Genomic DNA, 7671 nt, shown 5'->3' with positions numbered 1-7671 from the left:
TTTTCTCATGTAATGTTTTGTACAAAGTGCAAAAGTCTGTGTAAACTGAAATCTGAAAATTAAAGTAACTTTATACAATACACATATAAAAATAAATAAACAAAAATGACAAGATACAAATAAAAATAATTCTAGTAAAAAGAAAATCTGTAAAAAAAAAAAAAAAAACACATGGTAAAATACAAATTGTCAGTGTTGTATAATAAAAATGTTAAACTAAAAGTAACTTCATAAAATAAACAAAATAAATATTAAAAAAATAAAAATAAAAATAACAATGAATCTAGTAAGATAATCTGTTTAAAATATATGGAATAAAAAACAAATATGATAAAAATAGAACTGAATAGAATTACAGTGTAACTGAAATATTAAAATGTATTTGTATAAAATGAAATTGGGTTTAAATTTTTAGATTTGCAAAAAAAAAAAAAAAGTCCACCGTGCGGTTACAATGGCTGTTAAAGGGTTAAAAAAAAGAGAAACACCCACAGAGCTTTTAGAAATGTGCAGAATAAAAGAATTTTCCTAAAATAAAAAAGTATAATGATTATTCAAAACATTTTGTCCACAATGATGTTTTGTTTACCTCTGTGAGGTATCTGACCTGTGGTTACCTTGAACAACGCGCGTGAGCCAATAGTATAACGACGCTGCTATCACGTGGTATTGGTGTCCTCGCGGTCATGAGCAGCGGAAAACCCGGAAAAAATGGCTGCGTTTTCTGCGATTTTATCATGGATTTACTAAGATTTTATATGAAGTTTCACTCCGGCATTACTCCCAAGAGCTCAGCGACAAAAGGAAGAAAACACCAAGGTGAACATTGGTTCAGTTTACCGTTTGGAGCCAAATGAAGACGTTTAACGGCTGAACAACAACAGGAAACGCCACTTTTCTTCGTAACCGGTAAGCTAAAGCTAACGTTTGATACGTTTTTAGCGAAGGTCCAGCGCCGGTAGTTTGATCCCGGATTGTCCCAAAATCCCACACAAGTTAGTCACAGCACTGAAGACCGTCTCCGGAGCCGCTCTCCTCCGGTACACCGGTCAGTTTACCGTGTGCCCGGTTTACACGAGCTAACAGCAGCAGCGGCTAACTGAGCGGTTATGGCGGTACAGCCGTTATTACCGTTAGCTGTGTGTTGGAGAGTAACTGTAACTAGTTACATGTACCTACTTACAGTAAATACGTTACATAGTAAATTTATTTATAATATGTTGGGTTGCTAATTGTAATCACTTTTAATCAATTCATTAGTAAATTTAGTAATCGATTAATTATAATGTGAAAAAAGCAAAAAATAAAGCTTGTTTCAAACCACATCAAATCCCATTTTACTCTCAAAGCTCACAGCAACATATTGCAGATATTTTGACTGCATTTTCATATATATATTAATGAGTTAGCATGTTTGCACTACTGTATCCATGGTCTGGAAGTCAGTGAGGTTTTTGAATAGGTTGTTGGTTGGATGCCTGAAATTAGGTCTGTGATTCATACAGTTTCACGTTTTCTATGACATAAAATTTGCCAGTAACTACTCAGTTCATGAATTTTTAAGCCTTCACATGTTGTAAAAAAGGTGCTTTCTAACAAGTGGCAAATCATAATGCTAAACATGGCTTTACAGCCTTGTTTTGATGGTGATGATGACAAACTCGTGACTGTGGTGTGTTTTAGTCTAACCTTTGGTCTTTATACTTATGGTGATTGCATTAAGCTTAAAACATCATAAAACTGTCCATTTGTGAAGATTATTTTACTGGAGAAAGCATGCATATATTATTATTTTTATTTATTATATTTGCCACACAGCTTATTTTCTGTAACGATCAAAATTCAATGGAAAATCCCATAGGCTTTTTCTTGAAGAAGCCAGTAACTTCAGGGTTTGCCTACTAAAAAACAGTCATCCCTGCAGCACTCATTTGTAGCTGCCAACATTCAAAGTTGTCTGGTGCAACATTAAAACAAGGTCAGATTTGTTAATGTCAGGTATATAAGGACCCACAGTTAGGGTGTCCTCTCATGCTGTTTTGTATTTTTACAGTGAGATTATTCAGTCTGTTGTTTCCAATCTCTTTATATTTAGACCTGTCACCATATTTTGTACCGCCTGGTGTGTTTTTACCTTCTTGATGAAGCAGTTACAGTGTGTTAAATGTGAAACAGCTTCCATGTCTGTGTGCATATGACTGTGACCGTGTAGGATGGTTAAGAGATAACTGTAGTGCAGTAGGATCTGACAGTGGAGATAAAATGATGAGGGGAACTGCCAACTCCCACCAGCACCAGGCCGAGCAGCAGGGCAATCTGGGAAAGGCAAACAAGAACAGCATGCAACTCAGATGTATCCTTGCGTATATTCTTTTTACTTGTTCCAAACCGTGGGAGGAGGAGGGCGAAGACAAATAGGAGGGATGGGAGTCGAGGAAGGTAGGAGAGGAATCCTGAGTGCAAGAACACAACTTTATCTGACTTATTGTACAGCTGGAGAGAATTAAACATCAAAGCAAAGTCTTTGAGGATTTCAGTGGGAAACACTGAATCACAGAATTGCACAAAAGCTTTTACGCATCCATCTCTCAGTGTTTGAGTTTGAAGAATTGCACTCGTCTTTTACATTTAGAAACACACTTCTGAGAAATTCCTCGAGCTTAATGATAACTTAGATTTGCTCTGGTATTGCAGAGCATCGATCACATGGCCACAGAGACGACCAAAACTTATTTATCTCATCCGTCGTGCAATTAAACTGTCCACACATCCCTTGAGGCTCAGACAACATTCGTCAGTGAAAACCCGATGACCGTGGCCAGGTGCTGTTCAAACAAGTGTGTGTGTAGGAGATAGAGAGAGGAAACTAATGTGAGGATTTTTTTTTCATGCTCTCTTTTACACATGCAGCAGCACTCATCAGCTCGTCATTATGCTCAACCTCGATATGATAACGGATACGCCTGGACATCAGAGCCCAACAGGAGGTGTGATGTGAGGACTTGACTGTGAGCCTGAGACCAAGATCCTGCCAAGTCCAGGAAGTGGTTTCTGCCACAGAGGAGTTAGGGCTATAAAAAGGCAGAAAATAGTTAAGCAACATTTATTTGACAAATTCCTGACTCCAAATTTGTTGGACAAGCACATTTTGTAAAAATGGAGCAATAAGTATCTCTCTGCGTTTTGCTCTTTAACTCTTTGAAACCTGATCACCTGACCTGGCTTGATTTCTTTAAAAAAACACAGAAAGATGGCAATAAGCACCAAAAAAGAAAAGACCCAAAAATCTTTGGTGAAATTAGTAAAAAGTACAAGAAAATTACCTGAACATTAGTAAAAATAAATAAATAAAATAAAAGAAAGAAATGTAAACAAAATAAAACAAGGAAATGACCTGGAAAAGGTGCTGTGTAATGGATAAAAATAGTTTTTCCCTAGCTTTATATTTTTTTCCCTAGACATTTTCCCCAGTTTTTTGAAAATATTTTTTTTAATCTACCAATTTATTGCAGTTCATGGAACATTTTTTTACCAAGTTGCTCATTGCCTTTTTTCCCATGGTTTTGGAAGGACTTGCATCAATTTGCACAGGGTTCAAAGGGTTAAATACTTGTAAAAAGTGTCTGAAAGCAGCACAAAAACAGACATGTCACTCCAGTTTTCAAAGGGTTAACCCCTTAGAACCTGGATTGACATCAGTTTTGGTGTGCCCTTTTCAGACGCCTTTCACAAGCATTTAAACCTCTGGAACCTGAGAGAACTGATTTCTTTTGAAATGAGCAAAAATGTGTTTCTCCTGCTGGCCCCGCCCATGAGTTCCCGCTCTTAGACTTTACGTTGTGATGATGTGAAAGGTTTTTAAATCGCTTTTCTCAGCTTGAGGAATGTTTGGCAAATATAAAAAACACCATGGTTCAAAAATTCAGAACAGAATGATTTATAATTGACCTTGTTTGCAGTTCCATGTGTCCTGTCAACAGTTTTGGAGATGTCTCTTTCATTACAGTGGTTAATGGGGAAAATGCTTTTTGGGCTGCAGAGGATTTTTTTTGCTGCAATAATGCAAGTGGCCACAGGGAGAAATTGGCTGCAAGGCTGAGTGACTTTCTGGCAGCTTCAAATTCAGCATTTTGGCTGTTGCCATCTTGTTTTTTATTTATTTACTTTTGGAGGAAGAAGTGACCATGTTAGGATGAGCGAGTTGAGTTGTGGAGATGTGAGAGATGGCTCTGACTGAAAACAAACAGACACCGTTGTGGAAGCGACCTGTCACTCACGAGTTAGTGATGTCCTTGTTTTGCGTTCCAAATACCATCGTGTTTGTTTTAGACTCACTGAAAGCCAATTTAACATTGCAATATATCCAATCAACCACTGATTTTACCTCATGATTTAAAACAGAATGCAGAGTTCCCGCGGATCCTTAAAAAGTCTTAATAATAATAATAATAATTTACTCAATGCCTCTTGCATTAACATCATCAAAGAGTCCCTTCAGTATTGGCTTCTGTAAAATTGATCTTAAATTTCATTCCAGGTGGCATTAAAACAGTTTTAAAAAGTCTTAAATCTCTCTACCTTTATGCTGTAGGAACCCTGGGAATAAACTAAGAATTGTATTTAATGTAAAAATTAGATTCTGTTGATCCACCCGTCACTTCAGCACTGGTTCCAACTCTAAAATTGTGTAACATGTTTCATATATACCGGGGAAAGGAGGGTGCAATGTGTTCACAACAACCTAAAATAATGTTGGAGTTTAATTGAACTCTAATAGGGAGACACTTGTTATTGAAACTGCTGGCAGCCCAATCGGAGGAGAAGACAGTTTGCCAGACTCTTATCCTTTTGGCTATAACAGGAGGGAAAAACCATGACTGATGCACCAAGTTTTTTTTCAGAGATCGGGTCTCAGGCTCAGAGTCCTGGCTCCCTCATTATCTACCCCAGTGCAGAGGCCTCCTCCTGGGCTTGGAAGTCGCTGATGAATCCCCTCTCTTGCTGCCACACAAATGTTTACGGTAGCGTCTCTTCCTTTTTTCCGCACACGCTCACTGATTCCTTATTAGCAATTACAACGCCAGAGGGCCTATTTGTACACATGTGCTGAGATGGAGCGCTGCAGTGGAAACAGATACTAATCAACTACAGCCCCATAATGAGAAATGAGATGGGAGGATGGAAGGAGGGGAGGAGGGAATACAGAAACAAAGGAGGAGTGCAGCAATGAGAAAGGAGGAAAGGAAGGATAAGAAAGGAGGAATCAAGGAGTGATGGAGGGAGGGATTTGGACAGAGGGAGTATTTAAAACAGCCATGCATAGTCAATTACAGAAATGAGGACCAGATTCTGCTCAGTAATCGCCACAATGCCTGGCAAGTCATCCGCCACAAATGAAACTTTGCTGGAGCCTTGGGGTTGATATGTTCAGCCAGACTCCAACAGGACTCTCAGGGAGGCTTCACAGAACGCTCCCCAAGTTACCATTTCTTAAGAGAAAAGGTTGTTCAGGGCATGTTAACGAATTTCACACTGAATTTTATCTGAGCGATGCAAGTGATGATGATAGGAGGGTGGTGACTGTATTGCAGCAGAGTCAGGGAAAAACATGAAGAGTTTCTTTTTTTTTCAGTAGAGTTGTAATAGATTGATACTACTCTCATGTCTATAAGCTAAACATAAAGCTACTAGCCAGCAGCCAGTTAGCATAAAGGCTGTAAACAAACTGCTAGCCTGGCTCTGTCCAAAGGCAACAAATCTACCAGAACATCTATCGATTAGAAGAACACAAGGCCCTGACACACCAAGCTGATGGCTGTTGGTCAATGTTGAGCCATTGGTGAGTGTCTGTCTCCCTGGTTTTTTAGATGAGTCCTCCACCGTCAGTCCTCATCTGCTTTTCTTCCACCGATTCAGCATGTTGAAATGATGTCAGAGACAGTGGAGTCGTTGGTAAATGAAATTACTTGTAAACACAAAGCTAAAGAAAATAGGGAGTGAGGTCATAACAAACTTGTTATATAAGTTAAGATTATTTTTCTTTAGGCATCAAGCTCTTTAGCGGAAATGTTTCCTGGTGGTTTATGTTCCAGCACTGGATTGTATTTTTAATGTGCTAATAGGGAAAAAAGTGCCAAAATGGTCCTGGTTTACCTCTTTGAATGGCAATCTACAGACAACCCCCATCTTCTGGTATGGAGAATTATCCTCTTTCACGCTGGAGCAGTACGTATGTGCTGGTTTGCTGTCGGCTGTAGTCTTTGCAGTGTGTTCTTCGTGGCTTCGTCAACACTAGTTCTTTGATGCCTTTTGGTGTATCTGTTTTTTCACACACAGCCATGCCAGCCATTTCTCCCAGATTCAGGTCTTTATGCCAAGTTAAGCCAAGCTTGGTAAGAACAAAAATAGACGTGGCCTTTTTCTCCAAATATTTAGCAATTCCCTTAAAGCGATGGAATTTCCCATTAGAAATTGTTTACTTTATGAAAGGTCAGACCATTATTGTATAAGAATTATTAGAGAAGTCTAAAAAAAAAAAAATTTATGTTGAAAAATATGTTTTTGGTTCTCTCCTATGCCATTTATGATCATTAATCCACATTTAAAAGACCATTAAAGAAGGATCACGTGTCTTTTTTGTAGTTTTTAATGAACTGAACAGGATTGTCTGAGTTTCAGCAGCCATTGCAGTGTCCCACTCTAACATTGAATCATCATGTTTTTTGATTTGATTTTACACTTCAACAGCTTGTTTAAACCTTTGCTAAATTACTGTCGTCAAAGCCCAAAAAAAGTCTCCAATGGGTAAAACTCTGATATTTGCATTTACAGTGAGTAATAAGCATTTGTGAGTCATTTTAAAGGAGAGTCTTTAAAGGGAGTAAAAACTATATAGTGGATTTCCTGTTCCTGTCTTTTTATTTTTTAAACACGCTTTTTGGGAGTGGAAACTTTTAGAGCGGACCACGTGTGCACAGACTGGTGAATGTAAAGGCTATTATCACAAATAAACTTAATTATTTTAAGTGGTCTTCTTTAAAAAGTTCAATCTTGTAGGAAAGACAGATGTTGAAATTAATAGCCTGTTGGCAGAGGCATACGTGTGTTCATATTAAAGTGGCAGGCCTGATTTTATGACTTCCACAGTTTCACACATGTGATACAGTTTAAAGTCCTCACTGTTGGGCTGGAGGATATGAAGTATTCCTGTTCTTCAGTCTCACTTATTGTTTGTCATAAAAGCAGGAAGACCAGACATGCTGTGGTAATCTTATAAAGGGCCTATATATCCTCTTTTACAAGACTTTATATATTCCAGCCCTTTTAAGAAAGAAAAAAAGTAAAATGCCTATTATAATTCAAATGTGCAGGGTGAATAATAACATGGGTATTTGATCCTGAAGTTATGTGGGACGTGTTGGTTCTGTGATACTAAATACTACAAAATGATTTGGATTATTTTGTGTCTGACATCTCAGGGAGTATTTGAGGAGGTTTATCAGTGTAACTTTTTCAAAACTACCACAGGGAGTCGCCAAAGCTTGACAGTGTAAAATTTCGCTTTAAAAAGAAGGTCAGATGTTGTTCATGTTGTTGTAGTCAGTTTTATTTATTACTGCATATCACATTTTCCCAGATTTTTATTTTATTGGTCAGTCAACAACAAAAAAG

This window comes from Plectropomus leopardus, chromosome 14 (assembly GCF_008729295.1).
Source record: "Plectropomus leopardus isolate mb chromosome 14, YSFRI_Pleo_2.0, whole genome shotgun sequence".
Lineage (NCBI taxonomy): Eukaryota > Metazoa > Chordata > Actinopteri > Perciformes > Serranidae > Plectropomus > Plectropomus leopardus.
The sequence above is the reverse complement of the archived record's forward strand: the minus strand, read 5'-3'. Positions refer to the sequence as shown.